This window comes from Lepus europaeus, chromosome 4, assembly GCF_033115175.1.
Source record: "Lepus europaeus isolate LE1 chromosome 4, mLepTim1.pri, whole genome shotgun sequence".
NCBI lineage: Eukaryota > Metazoa > Chordata > Mammalia > Lagomorpha > Leporidae > Lepus > Lepus europaeus.
The window spans coordinates 100,874,664-100,893,341 of NC_084830.1; the positions used below are offsets into that span (position 1 = coordinate 100,874,664).

At 44.4% G+C, this 18,678-nt stretch overlaps 1 protein-coding gene across 5 annotated transcripts in view; it reads left to right on the forward strand.

Annotated features, from left to right (window-relative positions):
* Positions 1 to 735: 735 nt before the first annotated feature.
* The window catches only part of CNOT6 (CCR4-NOT transcription complex subunit 6), a 70,748-nt gene continuing 52,805 nt past the window's right edge, over positions 736 to 18,678 (forward strand). Inside the window, exon 1 of one of the 5 annotated variants that reach the window (XM_062188585.1) lies at positions 736 to 985. The gene's annotated coding sequence lies outside the window, so the exon portion shown is untranslated. Of the gene's footprint in view, positions 986 to 1,614; positions 1,701 to 18,678 lie in introns of those variants that run through there. The other 4 variants (XM_062188581.1, XM_062188582.1, XM_062188584.1 and 1 more) reach the window with 4 other exon arrangements.

An 18,678-nucleotide genomic window follows, 5' to 3' on the forward strand; every position in this document is an offset into this window, starting at 1 on the left:
CCTGTGTCCTTTCTCTGTTCACCAAACTCCACGGCCTGCCCTGAATAGAACCTCTTGGTCTTTGAACACAATTATGGGCGGTTTCACAGGCATGGCCAATACCACCAAAACTGTCCATTAACTTACAGGACTGAAACGGGCCTCGTGCATTTTTTTTCTGCATAATTGGGCCAGGCAGAATTACTGGGCTGCTCAGGACCACCCGAAGTATTGCCTTTAGGCAGATTAAGATACAGGTTTAAGGTCAAAAGTCCCGAGCCTGTCTGTGTTCCCACGTGTTGACAGGCTAAGGCTTAAGGCAAAGGAGGAGACTCAAGGAAGAAGAGGGAAAAAGATGAGATAAAGGAGAACCACCTGAGGCGAAAAGAGCAAGAAGGAAAAACGAAGAAGCAGAAAACAGAGAGGCGGGGCAGGGACCCAGCGCTCAGAGGGAAGAGAGGGCGGGCGGGCGGGGCGGAGAGCGCCGGGCCGGCTCACTGCGCTCCTGCGCGGGGGGGGGGTAAGGGGGCGGGGCCTGGGTACCCTCCCGGGGGAGGCCGATGGTACCTCCCGGCGGCGTCGGCCAATGGGCAGCCGGGATGTTAGAGCGGCGGCGGCGGCCGGGCTGGGGGACGGCGGCCGCCGCCATGATGCTTGTTTGCTTTCAATGAAAACGAGGGGGGCGCGGAGGAGGAGGCGGCGGCGTCGGTGGCGGCGGCGTCGGCGGCGCGGAAGCGAAGGCGGCGGCGGGCGCAGCGCAGAGGGCGAGGCCGGGAGCCGAGAGAGCAGGAGGGTGTAGCGGAGGCCCGTCGGGGCGTCTGAAGCCGGCGGCTGGAGCGGCAGCGCTCGGAGGGGAACAAAAGAGCGGCGGCTGAGGCGGCAGACGAGCGGCGGCGGCGCTGCAGCAGCGGGCGGGACTGGTATGGTGGTTCCACAGGTCAGACCCCGCTGCACTCACAGGGAGGAGGCGGCGGCAGCGGCGGAGGAGGGCGGCGCCCCCCGAGAGGTGAGCGAGGCGGGCCCGCGGGCCGGCCGCGCTCGGAGCCCGCTCGGTCGTGCCCGGGCTGGAGTTCCGCGGGCGCTGGGCCCGCTGCCTCGGCCGGGCGGGCGGCTGTGGCGGCCCGCGATCCCGCCCCCCCGAGCGCTGGCTGGGGGCGCTGCTGGACGGCGGCGGCGCGCAGGGGGGCGGGCCCGGCCCCGCCGAGCCGAGGAGCAGTCCCGGGCCCGGGGTGCCGAGGCGGGAGTGGCGCGCCGTGGAGCGTGGAACGTCGCAGTTACTGCCGAGCGGGAAGCCGACTGTTACCCCTCCCCCCGAATTGTTTACCATTCAGTCTGACGCCGACTTTCTTTTGGGGAGGGGGTGTTGCGAGGGTAGAGCTTACCTAGCACCTGGTGAAGAGATCTGTTTTACCGTGTTGCTAAGACTCGCATGTGGGCAGCCGCGTCGCTGGGAGCAGTTTTCTCCAGTAGCCCCAGGCACATCTCATTTTTTATTTTTCAACACCGATCGTTATTTTCGTTGGAAACTTTTTCCCCACTGACTCTTTTCCTCCTCTGCCTGGCAACCAGCACCTGTAACCTTATTTTATTTAACTTACTGCAGATGACAACGGTGTGACTGGTCATCTTGCTCGGCCACCTCGGATTTGTTGATGTGTTCAACTGACACAGTTTATCGAATGCTTGGATTTGAGTTCTTGTACTTAAAACCTGTTTTCTAGGTACATTGTCTCATCACTCCTGCTTGAGCGTCTTGCCTGCTTGTGTCTGGGGCTTTAACTTTGCAGTGGGTATGAATAAGGGAAAAATAAACTAGTGTGTGGTAGCGCTTCGTATTTTTCATAATACAGTAGACTTTAACATTGCTCTAAAATAGTTCTGAAGGCTGTAGGAGCTGATGTGGCCTGTGAGAAATCGGCTTTTTTTTTTTTTTTTAAATTGTAGTGAAGACAGTCACCACAGTCTTTAGAATGTGATGAAGTCGTAAAGACTGCTTAGTATCTTTAGACCAGTGATCTAGTCCAGTCTTCTTGCCTCAAGGGAACTATTTGAACAGCTGCTGACGAGGAAACTGAAGTGCACAGTGGTTAAAGCCACTTGCCCGAGATACTGCAGTCAGGAGGGAAAGGACCAGGTTTTGTGTGCATGAGCATGTGATGTGACTGGGTGATGTCACTGCCTGACATTCTTTGAGGAGAGCAGGGGGTGTTTGGCTGAAGTTACTTAAGGTTGTTTACTCTGATCAGTTCTCAATAAGTGACCAAGATGTTTAAAGACATGGTAAAAAGAGTTTGTGACTTAAGACATATATTTTCTTTTGAGACTTCACATTCTCTGTGAAATCTATCCTTGGCATAATTTTAAGTGTATTCATCAGTGGTGATGTGGTTGAAGAAGCTGGGTTTGAATGCCTGTTCAATTGGAAGGTATTTTCACTCTTTTTTTTTTTTTTTTTTTAAACCTGTTGGCAAAGTCACACTACAATTACTGGGAAACTTCAGATTGTTTTCTTTTGAACAGACAAGGCTGTGGTTTGTAAGAACTTGGGCTGCAAATAAAAGTGTTACAAGAATTTGCCCACTAGTAGTATATAAATATATATTTTGGTTGATACCCAGATATTCATTCCACTCTACACATATTAACCTTATAGTCTTTTCATATCAGTGGTGCAACAGGAAAGAATATTATTATCTAAGGCCTACTGGAATAAATGTTGAGGGCTGCTTATAGCAGGAACCTTGGGGCTGTGAGGGGTGAGAGTTCAATATCTTTTTTTTTTTTTTATTATTTATTTATTTGACAGAGAGACAGAGAGAAAGGTCTTCCTTCCGTTGGTTTACCCCCCAAATGGCCGCTACAGCTGGCGCTGTGCTGATCCGAAGCCATGAGCCAGGTGCTTCCTCCTGGTCTCCCATGCGGGTGCAGGCCCAAGCATTTGGGCCATCCTCCACTGCCCTCCTGGGCCACAGCAGAGAGCTGGACTGGAAGAGGAGCAACTGGGAGTAGATGCTGGCACCGCAGGTGGAGGATTAACCAAGTGAGCCACAGCTGGCCCCATCAATATCTTAAGCACTTTGTTTTTTTTTTTGAAAGGCAGAGAGGGGGAGAGACAGCAAATCTTCTATTTGCTGGTCCCCTTCCCAAATAGCTGCAATGACCGGGGCTGGGCTGGGCCAGGCTGAAGCCAGGAGCCTGGAAATCTATCTGGGTCTCACTTGTGGGTGGTAGGGGCCCAAGCACTTGGGCTGTCTTGCTGCTTTCCCAGGTGCATTAGCCAGAGGTAGATTGGAAGTGGAGCAGTGAGGACTCGAACCAGTGGTTGTATGGGATGCAGGTGGCGGCTTAACCCACTGCATCACCACATCAGCCCCTTTTCAGCACTTTTGTAACCCATTTCCATGTGCTAGGTTCACTGTTGGAGAGAAACACTGCTTTTAAAGCATTTATCACTTTGGAAAAGTTCAGGTAGGTTTAGACAGGAGCATGTATTTTACTGGAGAAAAGATTTTTATTCGTGTATATGCAGAACTGTTTGCACTTTTGTTGTGATTGGAAATTAGTACATTATCTAGAGGAGTTTTCATTTTAATTTTAAAATTCCCTATCTTCTACAAAATGATGTACCCACTAATCACTTTAGGAAGGAGCCATTTTACAGTGAAGTGCAGTTAATAAACTCTATTACACTGTAAACATACTGTACACCCAGTCTGTGTATCAGAGTTCAATGGAATGTGCTGTATTTTGATATTTGAACAAGAGGAGAAGGAGGATTATATCTGCAAATGGGGACTCATTTGGGCTGCTTTAGCTGTATCCTTTTCCTGGCTTTTCTTCTCCCTCATTTATTTATATTTTTGTAGTAAGTAACATGGCAAGAAGTAGTACTTGTTGGCCACGGTGATGGACACTGCACATTCAAACACATAATACTCAGTCTCTGCCTTCTTGGAGTGTGTAGACTTAGAAGGTGCACCAGATGCTGTGAGAGAACAGAAGAGAGAGGATTAAATTTGTGGAGGGAATGGGAGCAGTTTACAGAGAATAGCATTGAACAGGAGTTCAGCAGACTAAAGAGAGGGGGGTCATTTCTTAATAGAAGGAACAGTGGAAACACTCAGGTGTCTAGTGTTGGGGTAAGGCTAGTGATAAGGTGTTACTGGAACAGTGGGAGTGACTTCAGATGCCTGCAAAGGTGTGTTCCACCCTGGATTTTGAAGGACCATGTTTGTCAAGCTAACGTGAAGTTATACCTTTATTCTATCGCCAAGGGGAGAGACAAAATATTTTTAGCAAGGGGGCAAGGTGATTTAGACTTCATTTTTAGGTCTGTGTTGTGAATAGAGTGGAGGTCCTACAAGTAAAACTCAAGTCACATTTGAGATAGTATAGAGTTAGTGATGGAGTCCATTTCCAACTTGGGTGTTGGTGTCTCTTGTATCTGTAGTCCCTTTTGTGGTGGGCTTGAGGACCGTGCCCAGTTGCTCTGTAGTATAGGGTCATTTAAATTATTTTGTTTAAAGATTTATTTATTTATTTGAAAGTCAGAGTCACACAGAGAGGAGAGAGAGAGAGAGAGAGAGATCTCTTCCATCGCTGGTTCACTCCCCAAATAGCCGCTAATCTGAAGCCAGGAACTAGGAGCTTCCTCCGGGTCTCCCATGCAAGCACTTGGACCATCTTCCACTGCTTTCCCAGGCCACAGCAGAGAGCTGGATTGGAAGTGGAGCAGCTGGGACTCGAACCAGCGCCCATATGGGATGACGGCACTGCAGGCTGGGGCTTTAACCAGCTGTGCCACAATGCTGGTCCTCAGAATCCTTTTAAGTGACATGATGGTTGAAGATGGTAGACTTAGGCAGATTGTGGACTTCAAGCTGGAAAAATCAACCTTGCACTCACAAGTCACAGCTTAAAGACACACATGATGAGGGTCTGTTAGAGTATGGGCTATAAAGATTTTTTGGAATTTGAGAAGGCAGAATTTCCTGACCTGTAGATTATTGGAATTGGAATATTGAGACTTTCTTAACCTAAGAACTCATACAGCTGTTAATTTATGCAGTTTTGTTGTAAAGTCACATATGTTCTGAAAAATCACCAACCTATGTAGAATTGTGTAGTGGAAACTGTGAATCTTAAACTATTATGTCAAATATGGTACTTTACCTTGAAAAGGACTTAGTTGCTTGTGAAAATGGACATTGAGAGGAATGCTGTTTGGGAGTTTTTGTGAAGCAGGGAGAGTTACCCGAAGTCAGATGGGTAACTGTGAGTGGATACAGCTCATAACACATAGTGAACTTACTCAGCTGGTAGAATTTGAGTGTGGTGTTTGTGTGTGTGTCTGTATTGTATATTCTTCACAGCTCAGTTCAGTTGGGTGTGATTTTCTACCCTCAGTGTGTGTGCTTGCAGACAAAATAACATCTAAAAAATCTGTTATACCCAGATTGTTCCCTAATACGTTAGTCATATTGGAAAAAATCATTTTTAAAATAAGTATTGTAGCAGAATTGGTTATAATTGAATATAGCTTTTTAAAATAGTGCTATAAATCAGTTCCAAAAATACTTGTTGAACAACCCATATATGAAGCACTGTGTGTAGACTCAGTCTTTCATCCCAAGTGCGTTTAGAGAGAGACAAATGAAACAAGAAAGCATCCTTCAGGTTATGCAGTAGTAGTTAGGAGTATGTAGAGTGTTTTGGGATTGCTAAGGAAGGAGTAACTAAATTCTGCCTGGGAAACTGTAGACCTTTAAGCTGGGTGTTTAAGAAGGATGAATAGGGGTTTGTCAGGCTGAGTGGAGTAGATGGGGAGGAGCATTGTGTCCAAGATCAAATTATATACAACTGGGTTGTGAAGCATAGAATGCTGCAAGGATGTGGACAAGAAGAATGGTCAGAAACAGCTTGGTTTTAGTTTTTTCCTTGAAGCTGTTGGGACTTCCCTTTGTTTATGAAGAGAATGTATTGAGAATTTGGGTGAATAGGGGTGGGAGAAAGGTGTGTATGAGACCCTTTTCAGGAGGAACATGAAAATATAGAAGCTAGATAAAAGGAGTCAAGATGGTGGGGTAAGGGCCAGTGCTGTGGCATAATAGGTTAGGCCTTTGCCCGCAGTGTCGGCATCCCATAAGGGCATTGGTGCATGTCCCAGCTGCTCCTCTTCCAATCCAGCTCTCTGCTTATGGCTTGGGATAACAGTGCAAGATGGCACAAGTGCTTGGGCCCCTGTACCCATGTGGGAGACCTGGAAGAAGCTCTTGGCTCCTGGCAGTGGATCAGCCCAGCTCCGATCATTGCAACCATTTGAGAAGTGAACCAACTAGTGGATGGAAGACCTCTTTCTATCTCTTCCTCTCTGTCTCTGTGACTCTGCCTCTCAAATAAATAAATAAAATCTTTAAAAAAAACAAGAAAAGATAGTGGAGTAAGAGTTCATTTTTAAGTCGTGTAAGATGGACATCAGCATAGGAGTAGAAAACCTAGAATGATGTTGAAAGATAGCAGAGTTAGGGACAGGCAAGCAGTGAGCTATAAAAAGAGGAAAGGATTGATCATGAATCAGAAGTTAATTAGCTTAGGGAGCTGATGGTATGTTTTAACATGAGAAATAAAGGAAGAAGAGCAGATTTGGGTAAGGGAAGTTAGAATTGTTTGATAATTTTTATGTTAAGTTTAACAAACCTCTCATTTAGGTTGCTATGTCTTAATAGGCATCTGGAACAGTCATGAGGGATTCGATAGATTTGGTCATTATGTAGTAGTTGGCAGTGGAAGTTAGGCAATCATTCAGGAAGCACGTATGAACATAAGTTTTTTGCCTTTTGAAGGGAGGTAAGGTCCTTACTTGAGGATGAGTTGAGAATTACAGACATTGGTGAAGAGATTGAAAATATGTGCATACACAAATGTGAAACTCACTCATGGACCACAGATTAATTAATACAGGAAGGAGGAGGACCAAGGGACCCTAAGAAACAGCCAATATTTAATTTTGGACAAGGTTATTTAAGGAGGTGGGAGGAAGACAGATTACAGATGCCTGAAGAGCTAAGAGTGTCCAGAGAAAGAGGTGGTTTTCATTGGTGAAAAATGGTGCCCAGGTTTATGTGAAAGTGAGGTTTAACCATGAGATTTGGCAGGCAGGTGAATTTAAGCAGAGCAGCTTTTCATGGGATCAAGGAAATAAAAGTCAGATTGTACACTGAGCTACCAAGCAAATGGGAGGTTAAGAGGAAGAAGGTAGTAGACTGCGGTTTGGAAATATTTAAAACGGAAGAGAAGGGAAAGAGGGTACTAGTAAAGAAGAGGCAGTGTAGAAAGAAGACAAGCACCTAGTCACCAGCTTTGTTTCCTTAGGTCTAAACTTAGGAAATAACTTCCTTCCTTCCTTCCTTCCTTCCTTCCTTCCTTCCTTCCTTCCTTCCCCCTCCCTCCCTCCTTTCTCTCTTTCTTCCTCTCTTCTTCTTCTTTTTTTTTTTTAATTTATTTAAAAGGTCAGGAGAGTGAGATCTTCCACCTTCTGGTTCACTCCCCAAATGTCTACGACAGCCAGGGCTGGGTCAGGCCAATGCTGAGAGCTTGGAAATCAATCCAGATCTTCCTCCTGGGTGGCAAGACCCATGTACTTGAGCCATGAACTGCTGTCTCCTAGGGTATGCATTATCAGGGAACTGGAATCAGGAGCAGAGCAGGAGTTGCACCCAGGTGCCCGCCCCTAGAAATAAATTTTATTTTATTTTATTTTTTTGTTTTTGACAGGCAGAGTTAGTGTGAGAGAGAGAGAGACAGAGAGAAAGGTCTTCCTTTTTCATTGGTTTACCCCCCAAGTGGATGCCACGGCTGGCGCGCTGCGCGGATCTGAAGTCAAGAGCCAGGTGCTTCTTCCTGGTCTCCCATGCGGGTGCAGGGCCCAAGCACTTGGGCCATCCTCCACTGCACTCCTGGGCCACAGCAGAGAGCTGGACTGGAAGAGGAACAACCGAAACAGAATCTGGCGCCCCGACCGGGACTAGAACCGGGGTGCTGGCGCTGTAGGCAGAGGATTAGCCTAGTGAGCTGCGGCGCCGGCCTAGAAGTAAATTTTTAATGTACTATGTTACATATGTATTTTTCAAGCTTTTCCCTGATAGATGGGCTGAAATGACTGAGGTTTTATTTGATTACATAAAATTATCTTATTTGTAGACTTTATATAATTTAAAGCAGAATAAAAAAAACTTTCCCCATTAGTGGTGAAGCTTATCTGGGATAAAATCACAGTATTAAAATTTTTTATCTCCAGTTTCTAGAAGACTAAGAATATTCATATTCTCTGCCAAGTTTGTACTTGTGCTGTACTCCACAGCCCAAAGTTCATTTAAATATTGGTGCATTTAGCCATATTTACCCACAGGATGGCTGTTAAATTGCCTAGTTGTTTGTTACCTTTCTACCTGTTTGTAGCAAATAGCTTGCTATATAAGTTATTGTAGCAAATGACTATATGTGATGGTTCCTTCCTTGCTGGTATTCTACATTTAAAACTGCACCAAAAATTTTTTTAAAAGCTAAAATGTAGCATATATATATTTATTTATTTACTTGAAATGCAGAGTTACAGAAAGAGAGCTTCCATTCGCTGGTTCACTCCCTACATGGCTGCAGCTGGGCCAGGCTGAAGCCAGGAGCCCAGAGCTTCTTCTGATCTCCTGTGTTGGTTCAGGGGATCAAGCACTTGGGCCATTTTCCACTGCTTTCTCAGGCACATTAGCGGGGAGCTTGATCAGAAGTAGAGCATCTGAGTCTCTGAAACCAGTACCCATATGAGATGCTGGCATTGCAGGTGGAGGCTTTACCCACTAAGCCACAATGCTGGCCCCAAAATGTGACATCTTGAGTGAGGTTATTAGTGCTTTAAAGCAAACCACTGTTCTTAGTACTCATTTCTCTATATACTATTTCCTAGGTCACATGGGCATTTGATGTAGGTTTGATAATATAGGGAGACTCTGTTTCTCCTGGTAGCTTTTCATGTTGACACAGTAGATCTCATTGGCAATATCTTTTTTATTTTTTAAAGAGTTATTTATTTGAAAGGCAGAGTAGGGGCCAGAGCTGTGGCGCAGTAAGTTAATCCTTTCTTTGTGGCACTGGCATCCCATATGAGCGTCAGTTCTAGTTCCGGCTGCTCTACTTCCAGTCCAGCTCTCTGCAATGGCCAGGAATTCCATCCCTGTCTTCCAAGTGGCTGGCAGGAATGCAAGAACTTGGGCAATTGTCCACTGTCTCTCAGGAGCATTAGCTGGAAGCTAGATTGGAACAGAGGTGGGACTTAACCCAGGCACTAGGATATGGGGTGTGAATGTTTGAAGCAGGGATTTAACCCACTGTGCCACAGTGCCTGTTTTCCCCATCTTTCTTTTTGGTTTGGATCAAAAACTTCACTAGAGTACGCTTAAAAATACTCTTTATGTTGGTCAAAAATCCAGTTTCACAGCATGTTCAATATTTTGGAAAAGCCAATAATGTACACATCTGCAGTGAAAAAGCAATGTGTAGCAGAGCTCCATGAACACAAGTGCTTTAGATTACCTGGCAAATTTTTTGAAACTGTATCATTTGTTTTGGAAAAAGATTTTTGTGTACTTTTTAAAGGTTTATTTTTATTTATTTGAAAGCAGAGTGACAGAGAAATCTTCCATCCTCTGATTTCACTCCCCAAATGTGTGCAGTAGCCGGGACTGAGCCAGGCTAAAGCCAGAAGCCAAAGACTCCATCTGGGTCTTTTATGTGGGTGGCAGGGTTCCAGTTAACTTGAGCTATTAGCTGCTTCTTCCCATAATGTGCCTTAGCAGGAAGTTGGATCAGGAGCAGAGGCAAGACTAGAATCTAGGCACGCTGATAAGGGATTTGAGTGTCACAAGTGGGTAGCCTAATCGGCTGCAATGCTGTACCTGCCCCTAGTGTTATTGATGCTTTGTAAGGTCAGCATTTCATGAGTAATTTTCTTTTATAGTTTTAGGGGAAAATAGGAGTAGTGAGTCCAAAGTGTTTGCTAATATTTAGAAACTCTTAAGTGATTGCATATGTGAGTTAGCAGCTGGAATAAATTAACATTGACTACCTCAAAAGGCCACAGTTGCTGTTAGATGGTGGTAACTAGAATGAATGTTATTCATTGTGAGAAAGGGGAAAGTAAATAGATGTTGGAAAATCTGGCCAAAGCTAAGGAAAGGAAATGATGTTGGCAGCCAGAAACTAGATGGTTGTTGCTTGGTTCATGATAAGGAGACAGATTTAGAATTGATGGCCACTCTCTCAATTTTTTTTTTTTTTAACAGTCATTTTACTTATTTGAAAGAGTTACAGAGAGAGGTAGAGACAGAGAGAGAGAGGTCTTGGATCCACTGGTTCACTCCCCAAATGATCGCAGTGCCTGGAGCTGAGCCCATTTGAAGCCAGGAGCCTCCTCTGGGTCTCCCACGCAAGTGCAAGGGCCCAAGGAGTTGGACCATCTTCTACTGCTTTCCCAGGCCATATTAGAGAGCTGGATTGGAATTGGAGAGGTGGGGACATGAACTGTTGCATTCATATGGGATGCCGGTACTGCAGGGGGTGGCTTTACTCGACTAGCCACAATGCAGGTCCCCCTCTCCTTACTTTTAATCTTGATGAGTTTTGTCCACATAAATCATGATTTTGACTTCATACCCTGTATATTAGTGGGTGGATGTTAAAAAGATTTTCAAAAATGCATGTCACTCTTCTTACTATATTTTACTTTGTTTTTAAAAGTAGTTATCTTTCATATCTTTTGAATGTGATTTGCTATTTTTATTGAGTTCATAAATAGTATAGTTGGAAATTTCTGATTTCATTTGTTATTGACAGCTTTAACTCAAAAAAAGGAAAGTCCTTTGAGGTACTGGTTAGTTTTTAAATGTGAAGGGATCTGGAAATGATACTATGTGAGATTTGCTTTATCAGTGTTTTAGGGAAGACTTGGAGTAGAAAGCACAGGTAAAAATAATATGATAAAGATGATACAACTGAGATGTAAATTAGAACCTTGGTTCCAGCAACATAATATCTGGAGAATGAACATGAGATCTTGATCTTGTAAAGTCACCGTTATGAGGACTACAGCTTTGGAGCTAAATTGTCCTACATTCAAGTCCCAGCTGTTACTTACTATATAATCTTGGGCAAATTAAACTAGTCTCAGTTTCTCATCTAAAAAAACCTCATCTCGTGGGGTGCTAGGAGAATTGAGATAACATAGGCAAATTATTGCTTAGTAGTTAAAAGCAGTCTTGAACCAGACTCTGGTTAAAGTAACAGTTGTGCTATTTTAGTATCTGTGATCTCAGTCAAGTTCCTCATTCTCTGGACCTTCCTTTCTTTATGTAAGGAGAATTATGGCATCTACTTAAGAGAATTGGTGGTTAAATGAGTTAACTGCATGTAAAGTGCCTGATAGGCCTGATAAGATGTCAGCTGTCACATACCTAGTGCAGTGTGTGGCAGATAGGTGCTTAACACAGTTTTGCCAGGGTGTCACTAAGATTAAGTTTATACAATTTAACCTTTAAGTTGTCTCTATCTAAAATTGGTATTCTCAGTTTCCTTGGATCTTTAGTTACTTTTAGTCTGGTTTCTCTAGATTCTGTCTTAAAGGTTATAAGCCTAGACATTAATTTTTCTTAATTCATGGTGAGATGGGCACTGCCTCTGATCCTTTTTTAAAACAAAATTATTTATTTATTTGAAAGGCAGAGATACAGAGAGGCAGAGGTAGACAGAGAGACAGACAGACACACAGGTCTCTCATCCACTGTTCATTTCCCGGGATGGCCACATCAGTTGGAGCTGGGCTGATCCTAAGCTAGGAGCTTGGAGATTCTTCCAAGTCTCCCACACAGGTGCAGGGCCCCAAGCCCTTGGGCCATCTTCTACTGCTTTCTCAGGCCATAGCAGAGAGCTGGATCAGAAGTGGAGCAGCTGGGACGCGAACTGGTGCCCATATGGGATGGTGGCACTGCAGGCGGTGGCTTTACCTGCTACACCACAGCACCAGTTGCTCTGTTTGTTGCTTTTTGTTTTGGCAACAATGTTTGCCTTTTAACTATCATAGCTTCTCCCCTTGGAGTCATGTAAGTGCAGGGAGCCCACATTAAAAAGTAGGTAAGATATACTAAAAAACAACAAAAAAAATTAAGATGGGTTAATTAATGCCATAGTAGATAAATTTTCAAAGTTTAGAATAGCTCAGTGCAGGGAACAATAATTGCACTGTTTGGGAGGGATAGGGAAGAAGGTTGTAATGCTTCTTTTGAAATTGGATATTTGAGCTGGGATTTAAAAGATTATTTGGGGTCATTTCATGCAGAGCCAATTGTACAGGCTAAGGCATGGAGGTTTGTGAGAAGTAAGTGGGAACTGGGGAGATGAGAGAAGCACAGAGGGGCAGGTTGTAAGCACACTATTTAGTGAATGAGCCAGGGTTTCCTTTGTTTAGTTCGTCACACATGGACTCCAACTGTGGATTGGAAATATTTTTAATAGATGTGTCTGTACTAAACATGTACAGGCTTTTCCTGTCATTCTGTAAACAATACAGTATAATTTTTACATAGTATTTACATTGTGTTAGGAATTGTAAGTCATATGGCTTGGTGCTCATTTCTTGTTAATCTGTTTTGAAATTTGTAGAGTTTTCATTGAGTCTTCTTTCCACAGTAAGTTCTGAAAATAATAGACTGTAATAAATTTGTCATAGGATTATTGAAAGCCTGAGTTTTATTTTTAAAATTTTTTTAAAGATTTATTTTATTTATTTGAAAGAGTTACAGAGAGACAGAGAGAGGTCTTTCATCTGCTGGTTCACTCCCCAGATGGCCGCAATGAATTGGAAGAGGAGCAGCTGGGACCAGAACCTGTGCCCATATGGGATGCTGGTGCTTCAGGCCAGGGCTTTAACCCGCTGCGCCACAGCACCAGCCCCAATTTTTAAAAATTTTTGAGACACTGAAAGACACACACACACACACACACACACTCTGAAGGAGAGAGAAAGAGCAGGTGAGCTCCCCTGTCCCCCATCTATTGGTTCACTCCTCAGATAACTGTAACAGCTGGGACTGGGACACGATGGAGTGAAGCCAAGAGCTCAGAATTCAATCCAGGTCTCATGTAGGTGGCAGGGACCCAACTACTTGAGCAGTGACCACTGCCTCCCAGGATCTGCGTTGGCAGGAAACTGAAGTTGGAAGCTGGGTATCAGACTCAGCAGTAATGGGATGAAAATCTGGAAAAGCAGGGTATATTGAATTCTAAACTACAGGATTTGAATTTGTTTTCTAAACTGTAGAATTTTTTAATTTAATTAGCCGAGAGGTAGACAGGAGAGAGTTCCATTTGCTAGTTCGCTCCATAATGGCCCTAGGCTTGGTCAGGCTGAAGCAAGGTAAGAGTAAGAACTCAATCCAGGCCTCTTGTTAGTGGCAGGAACCCAATTACTTGAGGCATCACTTGCTGCCTCCCAGGGTTATCATTAGTAGGAAGCTGGAGTTAGGAGTGGAAAAGGGTGTCCAATCCAGGCATTACAAGAATATGGGATGCTGGTACTTCACCACTAGACCAAATGCTTATCTTGCTTGCTGTAGAGATCTTAAAGGGAAGAGTAGCGGATGCCATATAATCATCCTTTTAAAGCTAGTATAGGAACAGAGTCACTCCGGTTAAACTCTTCAATTTTTTAGTTTGAAGTCTGCTCTACAAAAGATGGTTCTTCGGGTTGGTACTGTGGCACAGCAGGTTAAAGTCCTGGCTACTCCACTCCAATCCAGTTCCCTGTTAATACACCTAGGGAAGCAGTGGAGGATGGCCCAAGTTCTTGGTTCCCTGCAACCACGTGGAAGACCTGGAAGAAACTCCTGGCTTCAGATCTGTAACTCTATCAAATAAATAAAATAAATCTCTTAAGAAAAAAAACTTGGCTCTTTTTACTGCAATTTCCAGTATGACTAGAACTTGGTCATTTAAGAATTTAAGAGTGGTATATAGATATATAGGTTAGTTGTACTCTTAATAGCATAAGTACCAATTATAAGAGACTATCATAGTAGTTGAAGAAATGGGAACCAAAGTCCTAAATTAGAGTGGTGTCAGTAAAAGTAAAGGGTTGTAGTGTGATTGTGTGTTGATGAGATTTTTGATGGCTTCTCCAGTAGATGAAATGCTAAGATCATATATTTCTTACTCTTTTTTCTAGCACCTAGGAGAGTGCTTGATACTTAATGCTCAGATAGTATTTGTTGAATGAATGATTCTATAAAGAAAACTCTCTTAAGAAAGCATGGCTGGGGCCAGTGCTGTGGTGCAGTGGGTTAAAGCCCTGGTCTGAAGCACCAGCATCCCATAGGAGCGCCGGTTCTAGTCCCAGCTGCTCCTCTTCCGATCCAGCTCTCTGCTGTGTCCTGGGATAGCAGTGGAGGATGGCCCAGGTCCTTGGGCCCCTGCACCAGCGTGGAAGACCTGGAGGAAGCTCCTGGCTCCTGGCTTTGGATCAGTGCAGCTCCGGCCATTGTGGCCAACTGGGGAATGAACCCTCGGATGGAAGACCTCTCTCTCTGTCTCTACCTCTCTCTGTAACTCTGAATTTAATTCATTAATGGATTTTTCTCTCTGAAAACCTAATTCTGGATCATAAAGGAAAGAATAGACTGGTTCATTAGTGTAATATGGTATAATGTAAACAGATAACGTTTGAGGTGATAGATGCTCCCATGAATGTTTGATGTGCAAGGAGGTAGTTTGAGCTTGTGCCTGCCTTTGCTGTGAAGGGGAAGGGCTTAAGAGTTCAAGTGAAGATTGTCTTTGTTAAAGGGATTAACATGTATTGAATGACTATGTCTTTTTTTTTTTTTTTTTTTTTTTTTTGACAGGCAGAGTGGACAGTGAGAGAGAGACAGAGAGAAAGGGTCTTCCTTTGCCGTTGGTTCACCCTCCAATGGCCGCTGCAGCCGGCGTACCGTGCTGATCCGAAGGCAGGAGCCAGGTGCTTATCCTGGTCTCCCATGGGGTGCAGGGCCCAAGCACTTGGGCCATCCTCCACTGCACTCCCTGGCCACAGCAGAGAGCTGGCCTGGAAGAGGGGCAACCGGGACAGAATCTGGCACCCCAACCGGGACTAGAACCCAGTGTGCCGGCGCTACAAGGCGGAGGATTAGCCTAGTCAGCCGCGGCGCCGGCCTGAATGACTATGTCTTAGAAGTAGATTTGTGCCCATTAATATAAGACTTTATAGGGTGGCTTGTGTGGATATGGTTGAAGATGGCCAAGTCCAAATTGTGAAGGAATTTTGTAGGTAGACAGGGCCTTCTTCGGTTCTTTTCTTTCTTTTCTTTTTAAAGATTTATTTATTTGAAAGGCAGAGTGACAGAGATGTCTAGTGACAGAGAGATATTTTCATTTGCTGATTCCCTTCCCAAATGGCTCAACCAACTGAAACCAGGAGCTCCATTCTGGTCTCTTCTGTAGGTGGCAGAAACAATCAACTGCTTCCCAGGTGCATTAGCAGTGAGCTGGTTCTGAAGTAGAGTAACCAGGACTCAAACTGGTACTCTGATATCAGGTACTGGTGTCACATAACCCTTTGCACCTCAGCATCCACCCATCTTGGGTTCTTAACAGGAGAGTGATGTAAGCAAGCACTTAACTAGAAGATAATCAGTAGCACTGTAGAGAAGGTTATTTAGTAGCAGAAGCTGAGAAATGAGTGAAAATGGAGAATACAAGATTGTCTAAAGAAGTACAATTCAATAGAAGTTAGTGAGAAATTAGATGCGGGGGCCAGCGTTGTGGAATAGCAGGTTAGGCTTCTGCCAATGATGCCGGCATCCCATGTGGGTATTGGTTTGAGATCTGGCTGCTCCACTTCCTATCCAGCTTCCTGCTAGTGTGCCTGGAAAGGCAATGGAAGATGGCCCAAGATGGAAGAAGCTCTGGTCTTCAGCCTGACCTGGCTCAACCTTGCCTGTTGTAGCCATTTGGGGAGTCAACCAACAGATGGAAGATCTCTGTCCCTCTCTCTCTCTGCCTCTTAAATAAATAAAAATAAATCTTTTAAAAGAAATTGGATGTGAAGTAGTGAGAAATTGGAGTTGAAGAACTAAATTGGCATTGAGGTAATATTATATATAGTTATATACAGCATATATATGATGATGATTATTATTACATATATGTAACTGGTGATAGCTCCAAGAAGTGCCTGAGCAGTCAAATTAGGGGCTCTTTTGCACTTGAGTTTATTTCTTCCAGCTTTTCTTCCTTCCTTTTCTCTACCTGTGTTGCTTTTTCCCCCTCCTTTATGATTGGGAATGAAGTAAAATACAAAGAATAGAGAAGACTTGTAAAAGGAAAGATGGTGGGGCCGGCACTGTGGTGTAGTGGGTAAAGCCACCGCCTGCAATGCCGGCATCCTGTATGGGCGCCAGTTTGAGTTCTGGCTACTTCACTTCCAATCCCGCTCTCAGCTATGGCCTGGGAAAGCAGTAAAAGAGGGTCCAAGTCCTTGGGCCTCTGCACCCGTGTAGGAGACCCGGAAGAAGCTCCTAGCTTCTGGCTTCAGATTGGCACAGCTCCGGCTGTTGCAACCAATTGGGGAGTAAACCAGCAGGTGGAAGACCTCTCTGTCTGTCTCTCTTTGCTTCTCCTACTCTTTTTGTGTAACTCTGAATTTCAAATAAATAAATAAATCTTAAAAAAAGAAGGCAGTTCATCATTTTCTTTGTCTTGTCAATTAAGATTGGCTGTAACTCGATCACATTTCTCTTGAAGAAAATTTGACCAATTAAATTTCAGAGAACCTTTAATAAAAAACCATGTTTATTTTACATGGCTGAAATAGCATCATATAATTATTAATATTATAAATATGAAGTAGCTATTAAATGTTTTCTCTAATGTTCTTTATTGCTAACTTGTGGATCCAATGTAGGGACCATTCATAGCATCTGTTTATGTCCCTTAGTTCTCTTCAAATCTAGACTGGCCCTGACAACAACTTGTTGAAAGCTGCAAACAGATTTACCTGCGGAAAGTCCTACATTCTCATTTTGCCTGAGTGCTCTTTTGATCTCATCTGGACATTTCCTCTAATTTTTAATCATGGAAGCATTTTTGATGTGTATTTGTATTCCCATCACGTGTTTTCTCACCATTAGTTTTGCCAGGTCTGATGAAGGGGGTGACAGGTTATTCCTCCATTGAACATTCTGTAATTTTTTTTTTTTTTTGTGACAGGCAGAGTGGACAGTGAGAGAGAGAGAGAGAAAAGTCTTCCTTTTGCCGTTGGCCGCCGCGGTAGGCGTGCTGCGGCCGGCGCACCGTGCTGATCCGATGGCAGGAGCCAGGTGCTTCTCTTGGTCTCCCATGGGGTGCAGGGCCCAAGCACTTGGGCCATCCTCCACTGCACTCCCTGGCCACAGCAGAAAGCTGGCCTGGAAGAGGGGCAACCGGGACAGGATCGGTGCCCCGACCGGGACTAGAACCCGGTGTGCCGGCACTGCAAGGCGGAGGATTAGCCTAGTGAGCCGCGGCGCTGGCCATTCTGTACTTTCTGATCAGAAAGTAATCTGTGTGATGTTAGCATTAAGTTAGTACCAGTGATTCATCTAATGGTTTTAACCTGGTTCATAATCTTTGCTTGAATAGTATTTAGTATTCAATAGAGATTAGAAAATGATTGTAGTTTGTACATTGTAATATTGCTGTTTTCAAACTTTTTTTTGTTTTTTAAAAATGTATCTATTTGTTAGGTGGAGTAACACACACAGAGAGAGAGAGAGAGAAAGAAAGAGAGAGAGAGATCTTCTATCTGCTGGTTCACTCTCCAAATGGCCACAAAGACCAGGGCTAAGCAGGCACCAGGAGCTTTTCCTGGGTATCCAGTGTAGGTGGCAGGCCCAAACACTTGGCCCATCTTTCGTGTTTTCCCAAGCCATCAGCAGGGATCTGGATTGTAAGTCCAAGCTGGGACATGAACAGATGCCCATATGGGATGCCAGCATTGCAGGCAGCACAACTCCGGGCCCTTCAAACTTTTGTTTTTCATACTTTGTATATTAGCGATCATTCTTTTGTAAAGTAGGACTTCACTTCATTGGTGCTATTTGAGTACTCTGAATGTAGTTCCTGCTGAGGGAATGACTTTAAATATTTCTCTTTGGTTAACAGTTTTTTTTAAAGATTTATTTATTTGAAAGAGTTACACAGAGAGGAGAGGGAGAGGGAGGGAGGGAGGAAGGGAGGAGAGAGGGGGAGAGAGAGAGAGAGAAAGGTCTTCCATCTGATGGTTCACTCCCCAGTTGGACGCAACGGCCAGAGCTGCGCTGATCCAAAACCAGGAGCCAGGAGCTTTCGCCAGGTCTCCCACACAGGTGCAGGGCCCCAAGACCTTTGGCCTTCTTCTACTGCTTTCCCAGGCCACAGCAGAGAGCTGGATCGGAAATGGAGCAACCGGGTCTCAAACTGGTGCCCATATGGGATGCCTGTACTTCAGGCCAGGGTGTTAACTCACTGTGCCACAGTGCTGGCCCTGTTTTCATAGTTCATTAGCTGCCACATACGGTGTGTGCATATACTCTCTCTCTTTGTCTTGCTTCCTTGGTTTGATTATAGTAGTTTCCTCTGCTGCTAATT